General features: G+C 34.7%; 1 pseudogene; it reads right to left on the bottom strand.

The window, feature by feature from the left end:
• Nucleotides 1-433: 433 nt before the first annotated feature.
• LOC119509564 overlaps nt 434-25,607 on the bottom strand; it is a 57,480-nt pseudogene continuing 32,306 nt past the window's right edge.

Genomic DNA, 25,607 nt, shown 5'->3' with positions numbered 1-25,607 from the left:
ATAGCATATAATCTTAACATTTAGTAATAGCAATAAAACATGAAGGGCATCCTTTTTATTTTCTTCTGTACAAACTATCAGAACATAACTTCATTCACATTAAAAAAAATCGTCTTTAATTTGATTTGACCTACACACTCCCATCTCATTTTCACCCATTTCCCAAACCTCTCATCACATCGCCCACACCTTCACCAGACTACAGAATCTACCAGTAATTAGATATAACACTTAAATGGAGCTTAGAAACTCCTCTCTTCCAAAGTTTCCTCACTTCCCTGATAATCCCTCAAAAATGAAAAAAAAGAATAAGCTCTTCACTCATTCCTTCCATTTCACTTTCACATTTCACTATCAGATCAGCAAGACAGACTTTTCACCTCAATTCAAACAAGGTTGGAAAGAAAGAGTTCCCCGGCTGAGCATCTTGAGGCTACACCCAGGAGTCTGGGGACCCTGGGTACTGTTCTGCTCGATAAAAAGGCTGTTTAGTGGAGTGAAAGCCTACGTAATTTGTGGTTGATTTCAGTCCATACTGTGTTGAGTAATCAGTAGAAGCTGGAAAGTGAAGTCAGTCATCAAAATAAGGATCTTCATAGCTACAAGGAGTCTGCAAATACAATCTGTATGCATCAACATTCTTTCTGTTGGAGTCATCTTGACTATAATACAGCTGTTGATGCTGTAGCTGTCTATTTTTTTCTGTTGCTGGTGAGGAATAGGAACTGATGTAAATTGGTGAAGGTTTGCTGGAGCCAGGGTACAAGCCGTTATGTGTGGCATTTCCTTGGCTATTGTAATACCGCATAGATGGCTGGGTCCTATTGTATTCAGAGCAAGGTTCTCTGATTCCTAACAGTGCTGGTGAGGAAGAGGTGCTGCCGACTGACTGAATGATGGGTGACATCTGTTGGTGGGTGGTAGACAAGGAAGGATGTGATTTGAATCGGCCCCTCTCTAATGTCGACACAGGTGTAATAAAATGGTTCTGATTCCATCCATCCCTTTTATCCCGATATTGCCATAATGTATTCAAGACCTGGGCTGCTGCGTTCACCACTTTCAGAGATGATCTGTCTCCTCTGCATTTGGTTATGTTCGCCGCCTTTTCAGTCCCTCCTGAGTTGGTCAGGGCCTTGACATTCTCCATGTTTTTTCTGGTGACCTCATGCAGAGTGCAGCAGATAGCTGCCATGGTCTCAACGGACAGTATGCTGGGGCCATCACCACCCGGCAGCCAATTGACCAGGTCTTGCATGGTGTATTTGCGTATGAGCTCCTTGTTGCGAACATCTAGTGCCATATTCCTCAAGGCAGTTGCCACCAAAGAAACGACTCTATCGTTATCCATTCTCAGAAGTTCTACTAGGATGGGGAGCCCTTTTTCTTTTCTGACGGCTGCCCAGATGTATGCTGCAGACTTCCAATTACCAGCAGAGAGGTTCTGGAGAGATCCGGCAGAGCCTTCTAAGGTGGCTGGGTTGGAACTTTCTGCTAGAAGAGTCAGATATGGTTTTACCACTGATGGATGCCATAGCATCTCAACCCCTTTGGGGAACTTCAACAGTCCTGGAATAGGACCAACTCCATCCCATTGATCCTCTTGTGGTTTCCTCTTTTTCTTTTTCTTCTTTTTCCCCCAGCAGCTTGGCTCAGAATCTTTGCTGGGAGACTCTTTCCCTACTAAGTCATCCAATTCGTTTAGTCCCAGTAGCCAGGCCTGGGGAACCTTCAGTTCCAGCTGATAGGACAGGTTCCTCAGGGTGCACACACAGCTGTCCACCATCTTGCTGTCATAATCAGTTGTGTTCACGCATGTGTGGATCACGTACAGCAGCGAGTCCACCAGCCCCTCACAGGACCGCATTTGCTTCTGCGCCTTCTCCCTGGTGGAGCTGAGGTTCCTCAAGCAACCTGTCGTGTTATGCAGAACTAGTGAAGTCTGAAATTTAATTTTATGATGATCATCAAAAGAAGAGTTATTCCATCCAGAATGTGGAACTATCACTGTGTTTGCTAAGGTTGAGAGAGCATCTCAAATGATTGTCATCTTTATGGCATCACATGTGGATAAATTCCAAAGAACTCTTGTAACAAGTTCCCTTACTTCTGCATCAAAAGATTTTCTCAACAGCCACAACAAGGCAGGTATCCCACCAACATTCTTCATTGCTATTTTATTATCATCTGTAGACTTGCCAAAAACCAGGTTTCAGAGAGCACCACAAGCATTCTTCTGAACTTCTAAAACTCTGTGGTCCAAAAGGCCACCCAGATGCTTGATTCCCTCTAACCTACACACCTCCATCTTCATTTTGTTGTCACCAAAGCACAGATGCTGCAGGTAGGCCGCTGCATTTGCCTGGACCAAGGGAAGCTGGTGCTGCAGCATGTGGATGACTTCAGGCAGCTCAGGATCACACCACGCAAACTCCTTGGGGTCTTTCTGAATGCTGTCTATTGAAGGTGATCTTGTGGTGCCATCATCTGCAGGCACTGCATGAAGCCTGTTACAATTGCACTCTTGTACTCAGTATTGTGCCCCATAGGGTTCTGGGAGGTAGCTGTTGTATTCAGGGCATAATTATTTCTTTGGTATGTAAGGGTACTTCGTTGGCTGGAGGTCCTTTGCAGATTTCCAACACCTACTGAACCTGTGCAATAATACAAGGCCACCTGTGATCCCTGGAGCTCTATGATTCCATAGTTGCGACTGCAGTACACTGGACTGTAATAGGTTCTTCCCTCATATATGGGAGTGATGTGCAAGTCAGGCGACACAGCTGAACCGAGGTCTTGCCCAAGCTGGCTGTGCTGACTAGCATATGAACTCCGTAAGCCTGTCAGGCTGTCTGGTTGAGTTGGAATCATCCTCTCGTAAATGTCGTACTGCTGCTGTCTAAACGAAATAGCAGACTTCTAAATAATCTAGCATCACAGAAGTCCAAAGAGAAATTTAGTATTCCAAACTGTGGAAAACAAAAACATAGTATGTCAACTTTGTCAGATACAGCTTAGAGGGAGATTTAAAGTAATAAATAATTATATTAGAAAAGAAGAAAGGTATCAAATCAATGACTTCACCATCTCCCTTTAAGGACTAGAAAAATAAGATCAAATTAAATGCCAAAAATGCACAAAGAGGGAAATAATAAAGATAAAAACAAAAATAATTAAGATAGAAAACAGAAAAAAGAAATATTGAAATTCAAAGCAATTGAAACCCTCTTCTTTTGTTAAGATCATTAAAATAAAAATTAAAAAACCTCTACCCTAATAAGGAAAAAAAGAAACACAATAGCCAATATATGGAATGAGAGAGATGACATAATTACATATCTGTGGATAATAAAAGGATTAAATAATATTATGAAAAATAATGCCAATAAATTTTTAGACAACTTAGAGGAAATAGACAAATTCCTTGAGATACATATTTATCAAAGATCACTTTTAAAATAACCTGAAAATCCTTCTATCTATTAGAAAATAAATTTGTACTTAGAAACCTTCCTAAAAATAAAACTTCAGGCTCAGATGGCTTCACTGATATATTCTAAAGAATAGTCTTTTAAACAAATGTTATTGGAACAATTGGTTATCTATTTGCCAAAAAAATGAATTTTAATCCTAATCTCATGCCAAATGCAGAAATTAACTCAAAAGCAATCATGAACCTAAATATGAAGCATAGTACTACACATACTTAACCTAAAGCATAATAGAAAATTTTTGTGATTTTGAGCTAGGCAAAATACATACGAATAAATTGATAAATTGAACTTCATCAAAATTAAGAACTTTTGGTCTTCAAAACACATGTTAAAGAGAATTAAAAGACAATACACAATATAGGAGAGGATATTCTCAAAATACAATAATAAAAAAACAATGAATCTAATAAAAATGCACAGAAGATTTGCACAAACACTTCTCCAAAGAAGATAAATGGATGGCAAATAAATACATGGAAAGATGTCCAACATTATTAGATATTAAAGGAAATCCAAACTAAAACTCCAGTGTAATATCACAATATACCTAAAATAATGTCAAAAATTTTGAAGTCAACAAAACAGTTCATATTGCATGAAAGGCAAAGTAATTTTCATCACAGAAAGCACACCACTGGTAATTTGGTGATGGATGTGCACATGTCGCATGGAGAGGGGACCAAGGAAAGTTTACAAAGGCGCATGAGGAAAGTTTTGGTGATGACAGATAAGTCATTATGTTGAGTGTGCTGATCCGTTTACAGTTGTATTAAGTATCACAACTTTTCAAAGTATACACTTTAAATATTTGCTGTTTATTGTATGTTAATTATACCTCCTTAAAGCTATAAAAAAAGAAAAAGAAACTAAAGATCATAAGGTAGTTTGCTAAGTGAAAATATTAAGATACCAAATTATTGATACACCATTTGTTATACTGCAAGCAAATATTCCAAAACATTCACCCAACCTGATAATGAAACGTTATTTTAAAAAGTTTATTTCTTTCTATGAATGTATTATCTCAATATTAAAGAATAATCTGTTATTAAATTTATAATCAAATCAAGCTATGAAAAAAAGCCTCTAAGTCTCATAAATAGCTATAATAAAAGACTGTTCTCTTTCTTTCTCTAACTTTAAATCATGTACTGTCCTTCCTTGGATAGAAACTAGTGATCTTGTTGTTGTGGTAGTTTTTAACTATCCACAGTTACTTTTGTTTGACAGAAACAAAATACAATTAATAATATAATTCTTTTTATTCACCCAAAGAAGAGAGATAGAAAACCTGACTGCTATAAGCCTTAACAGTTACTAAAAGGAGAACTGACATGAGACACACTGACAATGAAGAATTAGACAGTTGGCAGAACAGTAATATAATGAATACTCATAATCAAGGGCATGAATTAACAATAAAATGTTTAAAAGCCTGTCAATCTCTATTTGTCAATAATAGTTAAATAGATGTCTTGGTCATGTAAAGAAATAAGCATCGGGTTATCTGTAAGACTCATTTCTAGCAAAGACTACCAGATAAATGAAGAATTACTCTTACTGTACAATTTTAGGAAAGTAGAATGAAGGCTTTGACTTTTAGAAATGCATTTTAAATGATATTCATTCTAAATTATCCTTTTTTTTTTTTCCTTTCAGAGAAAAAAAATTTGCTCAAATGAAGGAAATGGTAACAGATAATTTTATTTTGTATTTCTACTTATTTAAAGCCGACTTGTTTTCTGTTTAAGAACTATGAAAACTTTTAATTGTTTAGTGATATTTTTCTGATAATTACTGTCAAAGCATTTAATAGTCTTGCACAGGAAATTCCAACAGACAAATATATTCACAACGAACTTGTTTCTTAGTAAAGAGAAAATTATAGATGGCTAAATTAAGGTTAATGATAAAATAATAGAATAACTGATAGAATCCATGGAGTACCACATGATTTATATGAGTCCCTCAAAATAGGGAGAATTCTTATTTGTCAGTATATTCCCAGCATACATGTGGTGTCTGGCCCGTGGCATGTTGTCTATAAATGATGTTGAATAAATGAATTATCAAAACATTGTCTAGATTTTTAATTTCAATTTTACTCAGTGACACAGTGTTTTTGTCTGAGTTAATCATAGTCCTTAGGGAATGAAACCATCCAAATAAATACATAAAGGAACAAAAAAATTCCTTTCCAATAGAACTTACAGAACAAAGGGTAAATGATTGGCATAGCAGGTGCAACCTGCAGGTCAGAAATACTTCATAGGCAAAAAACCTCAGCAGGAGGTTACAAAAACATATTGTATATGATTCTGTTTGCTTTGATAACCCAAGCTCCAACATTCTCTTCTCAAAGGGATATAGAAACTGTGACTTATTCTGAGTGATAACACATACAATCACATGATTGATTAAAAGCTGTCTGCACTTTCTTCTCTCCAAATAAGTAACTCAAAGAAATGAAAGCTTCACTCTATCTTTCATCTCTTCACTCTAAAGGCCTTCCCTGACTGAGAATCTCATTCAAAATTTCAAAGATAAGACTTATTTTAAACCACCAGAAAAAAATAAGTTGACAAAGAGATGCCTTCAGGAAATTAATAGCCTCTCTAACACTTTTGAATATAAATTGTCTATTTATGAAACATAAAAATGAAATCACCAGCTTTTTCCGATGTTATGGCCACATTATTTGATAAAAGTAGGTGATCTCTGCAGGAAGAATACTCATGTTAGAAAGAATTTATAACCATGCTGCTAAATGCAGAGGAACCTAAAGAGGTATTACTAAGAAATATGGGATGGCAAATCCTCTCATTGTAAGTATGAAACTGGAAGATTTCCTTCTCAAAAACCTTTAGTCTTTTCCAAGAGCTTACATGTTTTTCTCCATAAATAGATAGTGAATTTATATTCCTGAAAACCTGGAAAATAAGTTTCTGTAAGATTATGAGATTTACATAATCTAGGTGCATTGTATTCTATAAGGATTATTTTAATATTAAAATAATTTGTCTTAAGGTTCCACCACCAGAGCTCTTATCTGACCAAACCTCTCCCAGTAACAAGTATATAAACACATTGATATTTTTGTCAAAAACAGTGGAGAGCAACCAAATGCTGATAGTTTCTCAAGAGGAGTAAATATTTGGAATAGGGAATGCATTCAGTGATTTTACTTTATCTTTCATTTATTTACTTTTTATCTTATTTTATTTTTAAATAGCACCTACCCTAAGGAGACGCCTCAGTCTGTTCCATGCAAATACATCTCATGAATATATTGGCTCATGGTTTAGGAGGATAGAAGCCCAAAATTAAGGTGTCAGCAAAGCCATACTTTCTCCCCAAAGTCTGTGGTATTCTGGTCTGGTTTGCAAAGATCCTTGGGGTTCCTTGGCTTGCATCTCTGCCTCACGTCACACGGCAATCATTCTCTTCTGATGTCTGTTCTTTCAATTTCTGTTGGCTTCCTGCTTCTGGCTGAGTGGCCTTCTGTGACTTCTGGCTTCCAGTTTCTTCTCTTCATAAGGCCTCCAGTAATATGGAAAGAGACACACCCTGCTTCTGTTGGCCACACTTTAACTAAAAATAACATCTTCAATAGATCCTATTTACAAATGGTGTCACATCCAAAGGTATATACATTAAAATTAAGAACATGTCTTTTTTGTTCAATCTGAGGCAATAATTGCAACTCCAGTAGGAAACTTTAGAGATTCTGTCTTGAAAATTCAAATGTTTTAGTTCGAGGCAATGACAACCACTGGAAAGTGAGGGAGGAATGTTAGATGAAATAGTAAAGACAAAGTCCCAATTCTGTGTATAAACTCTGACAAAATTTTTTCCTGATCCCTGAACTATACATGGTGGGGCAGACTCTGAGCAGTTCAATAGAACTAAGAGGACTACAGTGAGATTTGAGCTTGTGCCCAAGAGAAGGAATTGTAGTTTGATTTAAATTAAAGTGTCACATAAAACAATCCCTTCCGTAAAAGCATGACAAAATCCAGGATCTCCATAATGTAACACTTAGAATGTCCATGACCCAAAATTATTTGACACATGAAGAAAGAGGAAAATGTGACATACTCTCAAAGAAAAGGACAATGAACATAAGCCTATCCTGATATGAACCAAATGTTAAATTTAAAAGAAAACAATCATGGATAAAAATAAGTTTGTAGTAAATGAAAACACAGAACATCTCAGCAAAAAAATGGAAACCATAAGAATCAAATGGAAATTCTAGAATTGAAAAATAAAATATCTGAAAAATAATTCACTGAATGTGCTTAACAGCAGAATGGAAATACGTTAATAGAAATTAGTCAATTTAGAAACTAGAGGGAAACAAAAGAAGACTGAAAAAATACCAGAGCCATAAGACCTATGTGACAATATCAAAAAGTCTACTATCCATGTAACCAGAGTCCTTCATATGAGGACAAAAGAAAGAATTGGATGTTAAAAAAAAAAGTAAACAGGTGGTGGCAGTAAAGTTTTAAAATATGGTGAAGTATACAAATTTACAAATGCAGGTAATTCAGAAAACCCAAGTAGGATAACAAAAAACCATGTTCAAGAATAATGGAATCAAACTGATGAAAATAAAAAATAAGGGCAGTATTCTTAAAGAGCAAAAATAAAATATCAGCATTATATATAGCTAAACAACAATGCAAATGATCACTGACCTCACCAAAAACAACTGGGGACAGAACACTGTATCCAGAGAAAACATTACTCAAGAATGAAGGTGAACTCAAGACATTTTTAGAGCTTAAAAAAAAAAGAAAAATAACAAGTGAGAATTCCTTAGAATTCATTGCCACAGACAAGCACCACAAGAATTGCTAAAGAAATTTCTTCAGTCTGTAGGCAATTGATAAAAGATGGATACTTGGATCTTTGGAAATGGTAATTTCTTTAAAATGCACTCTATTGATTACAGGAAACATTACAGCATTTTTTTCCAGGGCTCATTACGTATACTGCAATACATACAGCAACTAAAACATAAAGAGCAAGGAAGGTGGGTAAATGGACCTATCTGTTCACCAGTGGTACATTATATGCAAGCAGACTTTTTAAACATTAATAACATGTAGTGCTGTCTTAAAATGAGCACTAAAAATGCAGGAAGGTTTTGCTAAAAAGCCAATTGATAAATTAAAATTGAATTCTAAAGAATGTTGTAATAATTCAAAAGGAGGCAGTTATATTAGGGTTCTCTCAGGAAATAGAACCAACAGGAAATATCTGTAAATATTATGAGATTTTTGTAAGAATTTTCTCATGCAGCTGTGGGGATGGGCAAGTCCAATTCCGTAGGGCAAGGTGGGAACTCTGATGAAGGTTTTAAGCGAATTCTGCTGGAGAAGCTGGCTGGCCAAAGAAGAGATGGAAATACTTTCTTCCGACTGCTGAAATAATCACTTTTCCTTTTAAAGCCTTCAGCTGATTGGCGAATCTTCTCATTGTTGAAGGGGATCTCCTCAGTTGATTGTAGAAGTAATCAGCCATAGGTGCAATCAACTTACTCATGATTCAAGTCCACAAAATGTTCTCACAGTAACAAGCAGGCCAGTGCTTGCTTGACCAAACAGCTGGCCAAGTTGACACATAAACTTAACCATCACAGCATGAAAGGAGAAAGGGAACCAAACAAGGGAAAAACAGTTAAAAAAAAAAAAAAGTAAAATGATAGTTTTAAATACAACCATATCAATAATTACATTAAATTTTAGTAGAGGAAACACCAAAATTGAAAGTCAGGAATTGTCAGAATAGATAAAATATTTTCTGTAAAAGTCATAAAGTCAATGCTTTAGAATCCTGTGACTTCATATTATATGGTTTTCAAGTCCTTCTTTCTACATCTTATCCCTGGAGATCTACAACCCAGTGTAAGAAACACAGAATGCATTATTTTAATTTTAGTGGCCTAAGAAACAATACTTAATTACAAACTATTGACATAAAAATATCCACCAACTATAAGCTTTAGTTATAATTTTCCAAAACAAGAAATCTCTGAGTACACATATAAGGTTTAATAGACTAGTATCTTGGGTAGAATGGACATTTTATTTTTGCTTTGACTCATAGAGAAATCTAACTAATAGCTAGATTTCTCTACAATAAGATAAAATGAGTTGCAGGCTATTGTTCTTCAAATGATGATACCTATAGATAATAAAGATTGAAAAATACATGAATTTAGGGGTAAATTTGCTCATATATTTCCTAGTATGTCTTAATGACAATCTTCCTTTTCAAACATTCCTTGTACCTAAGAGGATGATACCTTTTGCTTCTACTATACATTTCCTAGCTACAAGACAATAAGATTCCAATCAGCGTAGCACAAATAAAGTTATGATTATTCATCTTTCTCACAGTGTGTCAACTACTGTGACTTCTGAATAGACCTGCCCCCTCTCTGCCCCAATTCACTTAGAAAATATTCAGTGCTTTTGAGCAATAAAACTGCCTTTTCTCAGGAGTGCGCTAGCATCCTTTTATTGACTCTGGTTTATTTGCAGGCATTGATGTTGACATCTTCAGATAAAATATTATAGCTCCTTCATGGATGACATATATTTATGCATTTCCCATTTGTGTGCTTTCTCACATCTTTCTCCTCCCTACTCCCTTCCCTCTTCATGCCACCTTGGAACAGGCACAACCTTAAGTTTTCATCTCTAGCTAAGAAATGTGGTTTCTTTTTCTAGGTTAACCAAGGCACCAGATAGAAGCTAGTTTTTAGCTATAGAATAAAACAATAATCACGTAATAATTATAATCCTGATGAAAACTAAAATAGCATAATACATGATTTCAAAAAAAAGATGCATGACAACTCATCAGTGTAATCATGACTCTTTGCAACTTTACCCCTGTCTTTTACCTTCCTTGTCCTGTAAAAATTAGAGAAGTTTTGACTGTCTAATTTATCAGAACTTTTATGAGATATTTGCATAGAGATGAGATGCCAGAATGGTCCTTCTTCTGACTTATTGTGTGTGTTTCAGGCCATAAGCAAGCACATTAAAGGAAAGGAATCCAAAACTTTTAAGGCACTTTTCAATAATTAGTAGTCTGTATTCCTCTCTGTGCCTCTTTTTAGCACAGTTAGTTCTACTAATACACATGTTTTGAGGATCTGTCAAAAGCCAAAGACTGTGTAAGTGCTAGGGATGCAAACCTGTATAAAATGCATCTTGACTTCAAGGAATTTAAATCCATTGAGGGAACAGTAAGATGTGAAGAGTGCAATAAAATATTCATGAGGCAAAATGTACAGAGAAGCTTCAGCAAATGATGAGAACCAACTATCTGTTAGGCACTGCAGTAGATGCTGCATAATCATATTCTTTAAGCTTCATAGACTTACTAAAGTAAGGAATAAATATTAGCTTTAGATTACACAACTGTTACCTATTGCTGGGCAAAACCTACATAATTCTACAGTGTTCATCAAGTAGGGTGTGCTTTCTCAAATATTATTACATTTTGCAGGAGAGAAAACATGTAAACAGAAAGATTTCTTATTTGGATTAGGATTTATATGTCTAGGTTTTAGCTCTGTTTCTGTAACTCACTGATTGAGAGATTTGGGTAATAGTTTTGTCAAGTATGTAATGAAGACATTTCAGCAATTAATTTTGAAGGTACCTTAAAATTCCAATATGTTGATATATATTTAATAAAAAATTGTCACTCAATCCAATCTCCAGTGCTTTACTATTTCTCAGGGCTCAAAATTATATAAGAATTGCCCAAATTATTATGATCATCCTTAGAATTATCAATATAATTATATGTTATCAAATGTTCCACTCAAAATTCATCAAGAAACTGTGTTTACTTTTATATTTTTGGTGGGTTGTCCAGTGCCTGAAATTAAAAAAAATAATAAACAAATGTTGGTTCTGCATGAAGAAATAAGTGTAAACAAATAATGTAAGGAAAATAAAATTTATAAAATTATGTTTTCCATATTTTGGATATCCTTTACCTTCTACATTTGTATCAATTTTTAAAGATTTTGTCTCAGATGAAAAATGAAGACTTTTCTTTCTATATAGAAATAGTGAGCCCCCCAATTTGTGGAATATAATACTTGAATTTTTATACTTTCAGTTAATGATCAAAATTTCAAAGGCGTCATCTAAAGTTGTAGATAAAGAATGATGACGGCCATGTCAATGACTCATAACTCTGCATTAAGAGGCAATGCTTTTATTCTAGATTCTTAGTTTATGAGTGTTCAATAAAGACATAATTCTATTGTATTTTCACATTAATAGCAGTAATTTCTTCTCTGGAATAGATTTCACAATTGGGAGTTTCCTAATAATGATGTTCAATTTTCTCATGGTTAAATGAAGTTTTATATCTTTTTTGAAATAATTTTATTGTTTTCCATACAATTAACTGTAATTGTCATGCAAGATAGAGAAAAATATTTAGGATTCTAATTTTATTAACTTTTTCTATAAAAGCAGCAATATGAAATATTTTATTCTTTTAAGAATGTGGATCATTTGAATAACATAATTATAAAGAGTGGAGAGCTAAGTAATGCAAAATACAAATTGTTTTCTTGTCTCTATACTTTGAGAATTCCAAAATTTTTATTCACCACTCCTGATTTGTATCAATTTATAAAATGTTTTGAAAAAACATGTCTGCCATTCTCAGTCATTGCTTTTTATCCCTTAGATGTTCACGGATAATACAAAGCATATTTTTGAATTTAATTTATTAAATTATATTCTATGTTTTTATTTTTATGATATTTTGTTTGGAGGTAAGTTTAGATCTGTATGCAGTTGTAATAAATGATACAGAGAGAATCTGTGTACCTTTTACCCATTTCCTATTGCTAACATCTTGCATTAGGAATCACAAGCAGGATATTGACACTGATGTATTCAAGGTACATAACTTTTCTATCACCAAAAGCATTCTTCATGGTGCCCTTTTATAACCACATTTGTTTCTCTCCTCTCACATTCCTTTTGCCTCCTCCACTCCTAATTCCTGAAAATCATTAATATGTCTTATTTCTATAATTTTATCATTTCAAAATGTTATATAATGGGATGATATATTGTGTCACCTTTTGGGATCGGCTTTTTTCACTCAGCATAATTCTCTGGAGATTCATTCAAGTTATTGCAGGTGTCAATAGTTTGTTAATTTGTGTTGCTGAGTAGCATTCCACTGCATATTTAACCATTTTCTGTTTGAAAGAGATCTAGATTGTTTTCAGTTTTGAGCTATTACACACAAAGCTGCTATAAATATTATTTTACTGGTTTGGGGTGGTTATAAGTTTTCATTTCTTTGGAAGAGAACAATTGCTAGGTGGTATGTAGTTTTATATTTAGATTTTAAAGAAACTGCAAAGCAGTTTTCCAGAATGGTTGCAACATTTTACACTACTACTTGCAAAATATGAGTAGCCCACTTTCTCTGCATCCTCACCAGCATTTGATGGTGTCACTGTTTTTATTTTAGCCATTATTTTAGTTTCATTGATGGCTTAAGCAAATGCCATGAAAGGTGGTGGGTTTAACAATGGGAATGGATTCATTCACAGTTTCGAGGCTAAAAGAAAGTCCAAATCATGATGACGTTAAGACAATGTTTTTTTTCCCCAAAGACTAGTTTTTTGGGCTGGCTGCCAGTGATCAAGGAGCCAAATCAAAGATCACTGTACTTGGCTCCTCTCTCGCATGGCAATGCATATGGTGACCTCGCCTCACCTTTCCCTTCTCTACCTGGTTCCACTGAATTTCAGCTTCTTGCTTCTGTGGCTTTCTCTCTCTCTATATATATATATCTCAATTTCATTCCACTTATAAATGACTCCAGTAATAGGGATTAAGACCCATCCTGACTGGGCTGGCCACTATTTAGTTGAAGTAACCTCACAAAAATGTCCTATTTATAATGGGTTCACATCCACAGGAATGGATCAGAGTTAAGAACATATTTTTCTGGGGTACATACAGTTTCAAACCACCACAGTCATCTCATGAGAATATAGTAATATCTCATTGCGGCTTTAATTTTTATTTCCCTAATGGTTAATGATGCACATCTTTCCAGTTGTTTATAGCCATATTATTGAGTGAAATGTCTCTTCAGGTATTTTGCCTATTTTGTAATTGGAGTATTTTTTTTTATTGTTGAATTTCAAGATTTTAGTTTTTATCTACTCTGGATATGATTGCTTTGTTGGATATATGATTTGAAATATTTTCTCAGAATCTGTAGCTGTCTTTTCATCCTTTTAACAGCCTCTCATGCAGAAGCACAGTTTTAAATTTTAATGAAGTCCAATTATCAATTTTTATTTTTATGGATTGTGCTTTTGGTGTCAATCTAAATGCTACAGTATTTCATATCCCTAGGTACCAAAGATTTTCTTCTATGATTTTTTTTTTAAGTTTTAAAGTTTTACATTAATTTCCATGATGTGTGAGACTTAGGTCCAAGCTCTTTTTTTTTTTTGCCAGTGGGTGTCCTGTAATTCCAGCACCATGTATTGAAAAGGCTATATTTGCTTCATTGTATTGCTTTTGCTAATTTTTCAAAAATCAGTTGAGTGTAATATGTGAACCTATTTCTTGGTCATTTAATTCTCTTCCTTTGATCTATGTGTTTATCCTTCTGCCAGTTCCACACAGTCTTGATTAATCTTACCTATAAAATAAATCTTAAAATTGGATACACTGATCCCTACCACTTTATTCTTCCTTTTAAAAATTGTTTTAGCTATTCTAATTCCTTTAGCTTTCCATATAAACATTAGAATAATCTGGCTTGTATATTTAAAAAATCTTACTGGGATGTTGATAGGAAATGTGCTAAACTTGTATATCAGTTTGGGGAGAATTGACACCTTTATTCTTTTTTTTTTGTTTTAATCTTTACTCTTTTGAGTTCTTCAATCCATGATCTTATTTAAAATTGCTTTTATCAGTAATTGAGACTTACCAGTATATACATCCTATAAGTGTTATTTTTTATACTTACACAAAATTATTAGATTTTTGAGCAATTGTAAAGGGGTTTGTATTTAAATTTTCAATGTCCTCATATTTTTTGTCTAGGATATAGCAATTTAATTGGTTTTGTATGTTTGTCTTGTATTCTGCAACCTTGCTGAATTCACTTCTTAGTCACAGAAGCTTTTCTTAAATTCTGTAGGATTTGTATGTATACATTTGTATCACTTGCAAATAGGGGCAGTTTTATTTCTTCCTTTACTATCTGTATGCAATTCTTCTTTTTATATTATTGCCCTGCCTAGAACTTCCAGCACTATGTTGAATAAGAGTGGTGATTCTGAACACCCTTGTCTTGTTCTCAATCTTAGGGGGAAAGCATTCAATCTTTCGCCTAATATTAACTGCAGATTTCTTTACCAAGTTGAGGAAGTTACACTCTATTCCTATTTTTTGATAGTTTTTATCATGAGTGGGTTTTCAATTTTGTCAAATGCTATTTCTGCATTTAGTGGAAATTCTTCTGTAATTTTTTACTTACTAGCCTCTTAATATGGTGGATTATATTGAGTTTCAAATATTGGGACATCCTTGTATCTCTAAAATAAACATCCCTGAAAATGGTGTATAATTCCTTTTTAATATTGCTGAATTCTGTTTGCTCATGTTTTGTTAAGGATTGTTTGCCAGTGTTCATGATGAATATTAGTCTGTATTATTACTTTTTCATATTCTGTTTTTGGTTTTATTATCAACATAATACTTAATTCATAAAACGACTTAGGAAATATCTCTCCTCTTCTGTTTTCTGGAAGAGATTGTGTTTAATTGGTGCTAATTCCAATTTAAACATTTGGTAGAATTATCCACAGGCCATAATTATTTGGGCTTGAATATTATTACTATTTTGGGAGTTTATAAATTACAGATTCAATTAACTTACTAGCGATATGGCTATTCAAATTATCTATTTCATATTGGGTGAGTTACAGTAGCTTGTGCTTTTCAAGGAGTTGGTCCATGAATGTATGTGGAATTGTTTGTAGTATTTACTTACTATATCCATTTGATGTCTGCACAGTCTGTGATGATAGCTCCTGTTTCATTACTGATACTGCAATTTCTGTCTTCTCTTCTTTTTCTTTGCCAGTCTTAATAAGGTCTGTCAAATTCATTGATCTTTTCAAAGGACCAACTCTTTTGTTTCATTCATTTTCTCTATCGTTTTTCTTTTTTCACTTTCATTGTTTTCTGCTCTTTCTTATTTTCTCATTCTGTTTGCTTTTCTTTTCTTTTCTAGGTTCTTGAGGTGATAGGTTATATTTTTCATTTGAGATTTCTACTCTTCTAAATGTATGCATGTAGTCCTATAAATTTCCCTCAACACTGTTTTTGCTGCATCCAACAAATTTTAATATATTGTATTTTCATTTCCAAAGTCCATGCTTCTTCCTCTACTGCATGCTGCTTTCCATTAAGTGGAAGAAAAGAAAGAAAAGTCCCTTGAAACTTCCCTGGTCTTCATATCTGGAGACGGATGTGCCTGTAATTAAACCACAGCAGCATGCACAGTGACATTCTTACCATTTTCTGGAAAAAAAAGTTAAGTAGTGAAACAAAGTAACAATGGCAAAAGCAGTGAAATGGCTACAAGCAGACAGAAAAGGTAGAGTAGTGCAAAAAGGCCCATAAGCCTTAGCAAATAAACAATGTTTTAAATATGATTTCTTGGGTTGTAGAATGCAATTATATTGAAGCAGTCACTTTCTAATTATCCTAGCAGAATATTTACCAGGTTTTAACTTTATTTTAATTGTGTTTAACTTTCTAATTTTTTTTTTTTAGTGTCTTCCAGACACAGATCAGTGAAATGTCATTTGTATGCTCTTCTATGAATGTGTGCGTAGTGGCAGCAAAAAGGAAGTTAGAGCTACACTTTAGTTTATCTATTGTTTCTCAATTCCAAAACCTCATCCTATTTTGAGCAGCCGCATGACAGCTGTATTGAAATCCAAATTCAGTCAGTGCTGCTTGTCAACTAACACAATCCATTAAGTTATGTGAGTTAATATGACTCTACCAACAGAGAAAAGTGTATTTTCTGCCAAGGATAAGACACTTTGAGACTATCTGGGCTATGAATAAAAGATATCTTTCCTTTCTGTGACCATGTTTCAAGATAACATTAGTCTCACAAATTATAAGTAAACTTATAAGGTGGGTTAATTTTTTATTCTGGAACAGACAATAAAATTTGGAGCATCCTAGTAAAATGATTTGCAAAATGTTTTTTAAATGTTGTCTTTTGATTTATTTGCCTTCCAGTGTTTATGACCAAAACCAGGGGCAAATTGCTTTGTAAGCCGTTTAAAAAATCATAGGTATGCAAACAGGGAAAGATATGAATATAGCCACGTGAATGAGGCTATGCATGTTTAATCAAACAGATTGTGAAAATTTGACTTTAATCTAGTGTTATTCTTGGTACTGTGAGGACTTACCTTTAGCTCCATGTTTGTTTTCATCCTGTCTTCTAATTACAGGGAATAAGAACAATCTTATCTTTATATCCTCTTGGCCCATTTATACTCAATCTAATTTCCTACTTTTTCTCCTTTCATTGTTCTGCTGCGGTCAGAACATGTCTCCTTATTGTTTTCAAACAAGCCTTGCACACTCCCTCCCTAGAGTCTTTGCAATGCTCTTCTCTCTGCCTGGAATGTTTTTCCCCAGGAGACCTGCATGGTGTGCTCATTCACTGCCTCCATGTCTCAGTTTAAATATCCACATATCAGCCATGACTTCCCTGAGCATAAACTAATAAATTCTACTCACACTACCTTGTCCTTCCCGTTGTTCTTACGTTACTCTCCTATTCTCCATTGCCTTTGTGGCATACTATATATTCACTTGCATGCTTGTTTATTTCCTGTCCCTTCCCATGTTCTGCTTATTTACTGCTTACAAACCACCCTAAAGCACTGACTTAGGACAGTAAGAATCAGTTATTTTTCTCATGAATTTGGGTTGACTGGGCTTAGTTACAGAGTTTTCTATCAGAGTCTCTCATGCGCTTACTCTCAGAGAGTGACTGGGGCTTGAATCATTTGTAGGCTCACTCACTCCTTCATATTGGTGGCACTTGGGCTGGGAAAACTCAAACTTCTGGGAGCTGGAAGAGCTGGGGCTCCTCAGGAGTCTCTCTGTATCTATGTGGTCGCTGCTCAGCATGGCAGAGTTAGAGTAGCCAGAAAACTTAAATAGATTCCAAAGTAAGTACAGAGAGGCAGCAGTTTTGCCTTTTACAACCTTGCCTTGGACCTCACATGGCATGTAACTCCTGCCAAATTTTATTCATTGATTGAGTCATAAAGGCCTGCCCAGTTTCAAGTGGAAGAGAAGTAGACTCCAGCTTCTGATAGAGTGTGTCAGGATTGCGCAAGAGCAGTTTGGATTAAAAATATTTCTATGGTCAACTCTGGAAGAAAAAAATCTGCTACACACTCTAAGGTCCACAGGGACAGGATCTGTCCTAGTCATTCTTCTATGCTTAATATATTAGACTAGTGCTTGACATTTACTAGGAGCTAATAAACATTTACATTTTTTTATTAGAGAAGTTGTAGGTTTAAGAAAAAATCATGCAGAATAATAAATATTTTATGAATAACTAAATGAGTTAATGAATGAAAGGAAAACCTAAGTCACCTAGGTAAAAAATTATTGTAGATGGTTTGGGAACTCTGTATTTTTTGCTTGATATTTCTGTAAACCTACAACTTACCTATAAAAAAATAGAATAAAAGTGTTGTACATAAACCACATTTCCAATATTTTAATAACAACAGAAGAGAGGTTTTGTAAATGTCCATGGCTATGTGCTTAAAGGGTGTTGCAATTCTTTTTAAACAGAATCCCCATTTTTTCTTCTTAGTCTTCTTGAATTTAGCATAGATTGACCAATATCGGCATCCTATTTGAAGTGGAGGTTTGAAATCTTGATTTTATGAATTATTTGAGGACAAGAATAGATCACACAAAGAGCATGCTTCAAACTTTGCTTCCAATTCCCATATTAATGTTTTTGTGGGAGTCCCAGGAATGCTCCATAATCAACGCTAAGAGATAAGGTGTATGGCATACAGACCTTGTCTGTTTTTCTCCTGGTTTTCTTTCTAATTATTTGTACAACTCCTAGTACATAAAGGTTTCTTAAAGTTTGTTAAAGGGAAAATAGATAAATTTTTTTACCAAATTTATAGGCACAAGTTGAAGAAATTTTAAAAGTCTTATATTTTAGAGGGGAGCATTAACTTCATATAGAAACTAGATAGATACTCTGTTAGTTTGTATTATATTTGTTATGGTGAGTTCAAGGATTTGGGGGTTGGTCATGGAATAGAAGGGACCATGAGATGGAAGTAACCTACAACAATTTTATTTGAACAGTGCTTGGACAAGGATGCATGAGAAGGGAAATTGGATGTGTAAGAATTTGAGTTCAGTGTTGGCAAGCTTTGGGTTGAGTTCTAGCCTGATCTGAAGAACTTCACAACATGGGAGCCACAGAGGGCAGTACACAGGGGCCATCTTTGACCCATTTTTTGACCACAAAATTTTATGATATGGGTCCAAATTTTATTTATCATTTATTTTAAAAAGTATTAAACACTCTATTGGTAAGATGCTAAAAACCAACTAAATCGCAAAATGGCCTGGAATAGAAAAGTCAATTTAATTTGGATAATCCATTACTTGGGGGAAAGAGAAGCTCAGTTATGGACTGTTATTTTTCAGAGTGCATTGCTATGGTGGTTTGGAGCTAGATGAATCCCAGAAAAGCATGTTATTAAATCTGATCCATTTCTGTGGGTGTGAACACATTGTAAGTAGGACCATTTGATGAGGTTACTTTAGTTAAGGTGTGGCCCACGTCAATCAGGATGGGTTTTAATCCTATTACTGGAGTTCTTTATAAATGGAATGAGTTCAGACACACAAAGCCTTGGAAGCAAGAAGCTGAAATCAGTGAAACCCAGAAGAGAAGGGAGAGACCATCCGACATGCTATATGCCTTACCATGTGGCAGAGGAGTCAATGAAGCCTGGTGGCTGGTCTTCAGGAAGAAAGCACTACCTTGATGATGTAGTGGTTTGGATATTTTCCAGACTCTACCCGTGAGCAAATAAATCCCATTGTTTAAGCCAACCCAGTTAATGGTATTTGCTTTCAGCAGCCTAGGAAACTAAAACAGAGTTGGTACCAGGAGAATGGGGTGCTGCTCAGCTATAGACTAATTATTCAGAGTGCATTGCTGTTGTCCTTTGCTTTTGATTTTGTTTTTGTGTTTTTCTCCATAATATTGTCCATACCCTAAAATATCATAATTGTATTATTTTCTTAAAATGCTTTTTATTATAAAATGCATTTTCTTTTGAAGTACCTGTGTTTCTCATTACTGGAATGTTTTAATCAAGTTGGTTTCTCTCTGTCAATAAGCTGGTAAGTCGTGTAATCCATTTGAAGTGTAAATGTGAACACTAATCAGGATCTGGATGTATAATTCATTGCTTGGTCTGATTATGTGTTTAGTGTATGTGAACATCTGGAGAATTAAAAACTTGTCAAAATGTAATACTAACTATTAGAGATAGCTGCATTTTATGTAGGCACTAAGTTTAACTTCTCTGATATACTCTCCCAGTGACAAAGACTAAATTCGGAAGATTATAAAATCAAAGTTACTCTAAGTGTCATCTATAATGCTCCATATTATATATCACATACTACTGTAAATTTTTTAGAAGTCCATTAGTTGGCTTATGAAAACCTAGATAAAACACTGTAAAAAGGCCTAAAAATGAAAAACAGAGACTCTGGCTTTCAGCACCAATCCATCAGTAAATAGAATATGACCTGAAAAATCTACATAAGGCATGGAAATCTGCAAAATAAATGAAAATGCTAATTCCAGATTTTTGGAAACAAAAGAACTACAAAATTCCATGAGAAACTTTATTTTCCTTTTTTATATTTTACTTTTCTCAGACATTATTTCTTTTAAATGTTTTTTAGTGAGATACTCATAGTTCTGTGACCTGTTTGTGACTATGTATGTGCATGCATGCACACACATGTGAAAGTGTACTTTACTAGATATATATTATAAAAATCGTAAAAAGAGCAGAAGAATGGAGATCAAGTACTGGAGTCTTGGAATATATGGAGAGGCTGGCTGTGTCATCATCATCTTGAATAAGTCATCTGAACTTGAGATTCACAGTGATGAATTTTAGAAGATAGTAATATGCGTTGTGCCAGTTTGAATGTATTATGTCCCCCAGAAAAAGCCATATTCTTTGATGCAATCTTGTGGGGCAGACATATTAGTGGGGATTAAGTTCTAACATTTGGATTAGGTTGTTTACATGGAAATGCGCCCCACCCAACTGTGGGTGATGACTCTGATTGGATAATTTCCGTTGAGGTGTTACCCCTTCCATTCAGGGTGGGTCTAAATTAAATCACTGGAGCCATATAAATGAGCTGACAAACAGAAGGAACTCAGTGCAGCTGAGAGTGATATTTTGAAGAGGAGCTACAGCCAAGAGGGACACCTTGAAGAAAGCACAGGAGCTGCAGATGAGAGACAGTTTGAAGATGGCCATTGAAAGCAGACTCCTGCTCTGGAGAAGTTAAGAGAGGACAAATGCCCCAAGAGCAACTGAGAGTGACATTTTGAAGAGAAGCTGCAGCCTAGAGAGGAACATCCTGGGAGAAAGCCATTTTGAAACCAGAACTTGGAGCAGATGCCAGCCATGTGCCTTCCCAGCTAACAGAGGTTTTCTGGACATCATTGGCCATCCTCCAGTGAAGGTACCCGATTGTTGATGTGCTACCTTGGACACTTTATGGCTTTCAGAATGTAACTTTGTAAACAAATAAACCCCCTTTTATAAAAGCCAATCCATCTCTGGTGTTTTGCATTCTGGCAGCATTAGCAAACTACAACACCTGTCATGCTTACCTCATAATGTAGATATGTTTTTTTAAAAAGGGGCGGGGGGATTAAATCTTTAAAAAGTGTAATGTGTAACCTAAAAGTCAATTAATTAGCAATTTCAAAATAGACTGGGATAACATCTTAGGAAAGGAATAGGTCATAAAATCTTATACACTCAAAATTACTCTTGAATCCCAAAATTGTTTCTGAAATTCAACATTTGCTTCCTTTCAGCATTTAAGTTGTGTAGAAATAATTTGAAAAGTTGTAGAGTAGAAAGTTAAATAAAGGGATGTTTTTTTCCACTCACACTTCCCTCTTCTTTTCCTTTATTTCTGCTCTTTCCTTCCTTCTCTCTCTTCCTTCCCCAGGCACAATTATCTTTACAGAGTTTTCAGCTATATTTGTGTAAACTAAATGGGTGTGTGCTAAACCTCTACTGTTTCATAAATAAACACACTCTAATTACTCTATAATTACATGGAGCATAGTTTAAACTGTCTGATGATGTCTGGTGGCTGCAGTGCATCAGACTCTATCACTATGAGAATCAATTCCCATATTTGTTATGGTTTATAGGGATAAAATCATGTTTCTTGTTTTTCTGTTACGTGCATTGAGGCCAAATGGAGCCTGAATATGTTGTACAGACATTATTTATGTTGAAATTCTTTTCAACTTAGTATTTATTTTTAATTTTAAAAACTATTTTTTCTAACTTGCTCCATACTCACCTTATTATTTTTTAAACAACTGGCAGCTCAATTTTCTGAGGACCTCTGTTAGTAGCTTCAGGAAAATTAACAGTTAAATCAATTAAAATATCTTTGCAAGCCAACTGAGGTCAAACTCCTATTATCACTGATGGCTCATTTAAAGACTTTTCTTTGACACTTAAGGTATACAGCTCAACATGTACCAAGTTCAATAATGAGAGTAGCTGGTTATTCTGCATAATCAAAAAATAACTTAATCATTTGGTTTAATCATAATTTACTCACTAAAGATGCAATGAAGTTAAGTACAAGAAAGATATGAACAACCAAAAGCTCATGAGGATATGAATGTACATGTCTGGTAATGGAAATAACAATTAAAATATTTATAGTTTAAAAACTGTTTCCATCATTTATAGATGAGGAAAATGAGATTCAGGAAAGTTAATTACTGGAGCCCAAGGTCACATTTTTAACCAAAAGGGCTACAGCATACCCCAACTCTTGATAGCAAACCTGTGCTCCTCACAGTTCAAATGACTTCTTTGGAAAGATATGTAAAGGATGGAGTTATATGGCCAGTGACAAAATACAAAAATCCAAGTTCCATTGCTTTCTATCTGTGTAAACTTCCCTGAACCTGAGTTACTCAGTATATTAATAGGTAAAGAGGGAGAATTATCATACTCATCAGGAGATATAGGAAAATATTTAGCATTGTGCTTGTCACATAACACTCACTCACTATATAATGGTAATAATGTGTGAGAGGAGGAGAAAATGTCATAATTTATACCTCTGTTCAAAAGCTCAAAAGTTAGTCCATAATTTGTAAAATCAATACCTCTGATGAAGTAACAAAAAAACATTACAAATACTGTATTTCTTAAGATATCAAAAATTATAGAAGCAACAAGGATTAGAGGAGCTAACATTTTAGAGTGAGAAAGGACCTTCCTATATGAGCTAACAATCATTGTCATAGCTTTAGGGGCATTCACCAATGCTGAGTACCCAGGAGAGGATTTGCCTTGACCTAGGAAGGTAAAAAAAAATCAAAGGAGCTCTGCACTATTACACACATTGGTGTTATGGAATAGAATCTAGAAAAGTAAAAATTGTATGGTCAGTTTACCTAATGAGACATTTTTTAAATGTGTGCTTGTGTACACATGTGTGAAAGATCATTCTGTTTAGGGGCAACAGAGTTCTTCAGACTGAATGAAAATATCGCTGATGGAAGCAGAGAATTTTAGGAAAGGATGAAATGTACAGCATTTAAATATACACAATATTAAAAATATAAGTTAACTGTTCAGAGGCAATAACAATAATCACAATGTCATATATTTTAACATGTATACAATCAAACTATATGTGCTGGTTTGTATATATTATGTCCCCAAGAAAAAGTCATATTCTTTGAAGCAATTTTGTGTTGGCAGACATATTAGTGTTGAGTAGGTTGGAACCTGGAGGTATGACTCAAACACCTGTGGGCCACACCTTTCATTGGATTATTTCTATGGAGGTATTGCCCCACCCATTCAGGATGGGTCTCTATTGGATCACTGAGTACTTTAAAAAGAGCCACACAGGCCCAGACATGGAGCAGCTGTGAGAGGCATTTTGGAGAGCAACTGACAGTTACATTTTGAAGAGGAGCTGCAGCTAAGTGAGGACAAAATGGCTGTTGAAAGCTGACGTTTTGGAGAATGCCATTTTGAAACGCAACCTGGGAGCAAGCAGATGCCATCCACGTGCCTTCCCAGCTAACAGAGGTTTTCTGGATGTCATTGGCCATTCTTCGGTGAAGATACCCTATTGTTGATGATTTAGCTTGGATACTATTATGGCCTTAAGGCTGTAACTTTGTAACCAAATAAATCCTCTTTATAAAAGCCAATCCATTTCTGGTATTTTGCATAGTGGCAGCATTAGCAAACCAGACCACTATGTAAGAACAAAGAAGTCAGGAGAGGTTTAAATGAAGATAAATTGTTGTGTAATGTAACTCTAGTACCACCACTAAAAGAATACTATTTTTAAAAAGTCTACCTAAAAACTAAAGTTGATATAAAGAAGGCAGTACAATAGTGAAAAAGGAACAAAGAAAAGAAGAAACACACTTTATATAAAATTACATAGAAAGACTGATTGAAAAAAAATACCATATTTTGGGGATTAAAACATGTACCCACCCACCCCCACCCCACCCCCAAGAGACAATCTTCATTTCTTTAGGTGGGAACTCATTTGTAAATAGGACCTTTGAAGATGTTATTATTAGCTACAGTGCAGGCTATTTATGAATAGAATCTTCAAAGACCCCGTTTAGATGATGCAAAATTGAATTGGAGTTGGATGTAATCCATATGACTTGAGTCACATATAAGCAAAGGAAAATATAAGCAAAGATAATTCAGAAGTAGTCAGTCAGGAGAAGCCAGAAGTCAAAGGAAGCAACAGGAGGAGTCCAAGGAAACAGACCACCAAGTGATGGAGGTAGAGACACAATCCAAGGCACTCCAGGAATTGCAGCAAGTCAGCACCAGAATGCTACAGACTCTGGGAGAAAGCATGGACTATTGAGAAATTGATTTTGGAATTCTAGGCTCCAAAATGCTGAGAAAATAAATCTCATTGTTTAAGCAAATCAGAGTGTAGTATTTGTCATAGCAGCCCTGGCAAACTAACACTATGTGCACACTCTAAACAACAGGCCGTGGTTGTGGTTATACTGTTATCAAACAAATTAGGTTTTGAGGCAAGAAGTATTAATAGATATAAAGAAAGGATACTTCTTGATGATAACAGGTCAATCCAAAAGGAGGACACAGAAATCAAAATTTGTAAGCACTGAAAGCAAAAACTGACAGAACCCAAAGAATAAACATATACATATATTATAGTCAGAGACTTTAATTACACTTCCTTCAATTTTTGTAGTAAAGGTAAAAAATAATCAGTAAAATGTGAATTTTTAATTTTCCTGGTTAAAAATCAATTGTGTTTCTACAAACCAGCAACAAATTAATAGAAAATGAAATTATAAACATAACATTTACCTTAATATCAAAAGAATATATACCTAGAAATAAAATTAAATGCAAAAATTTGCAAGAGCCATACAATAAAAACTATTGAAAATTGAGAAAATGTATAAAAGACTTAACTAAATGTAAGACTATCCTATGTTTATGAAATGGAAGACTCCATATTTTAAAGGTGTCAATTATCCCCAAGTTGATCTATAGATTCAATGCAAAGTCAATAATAATTCCAGTAGTTCTTTTGGTTTTAGTTTGTTTTGTTTTTGGTGTGAAACTTGATAAGCTGTTTTAATGTTTAAATAGAAATA

The sequence above is a fragment of the Choloepus didactylus genome, chromosome 1 (genome assembly GCF_015220235.1).
Source record: "Choloepus didactylus isolate mChoDid1 chromosome 1, mChoDid1.pri, whole genome shotgun sequence".
Lineage (NCBI taxonomy): Eukaryota > Metazoa > Chordata > Mammalia > Pilosa > Megalonychidae > Choloepus > Choloepus didactylus.
Note: the sequence above shows the minus strand (reverse complement) of the source record. Positions and strands in the feature narration are given on the sequence as shown.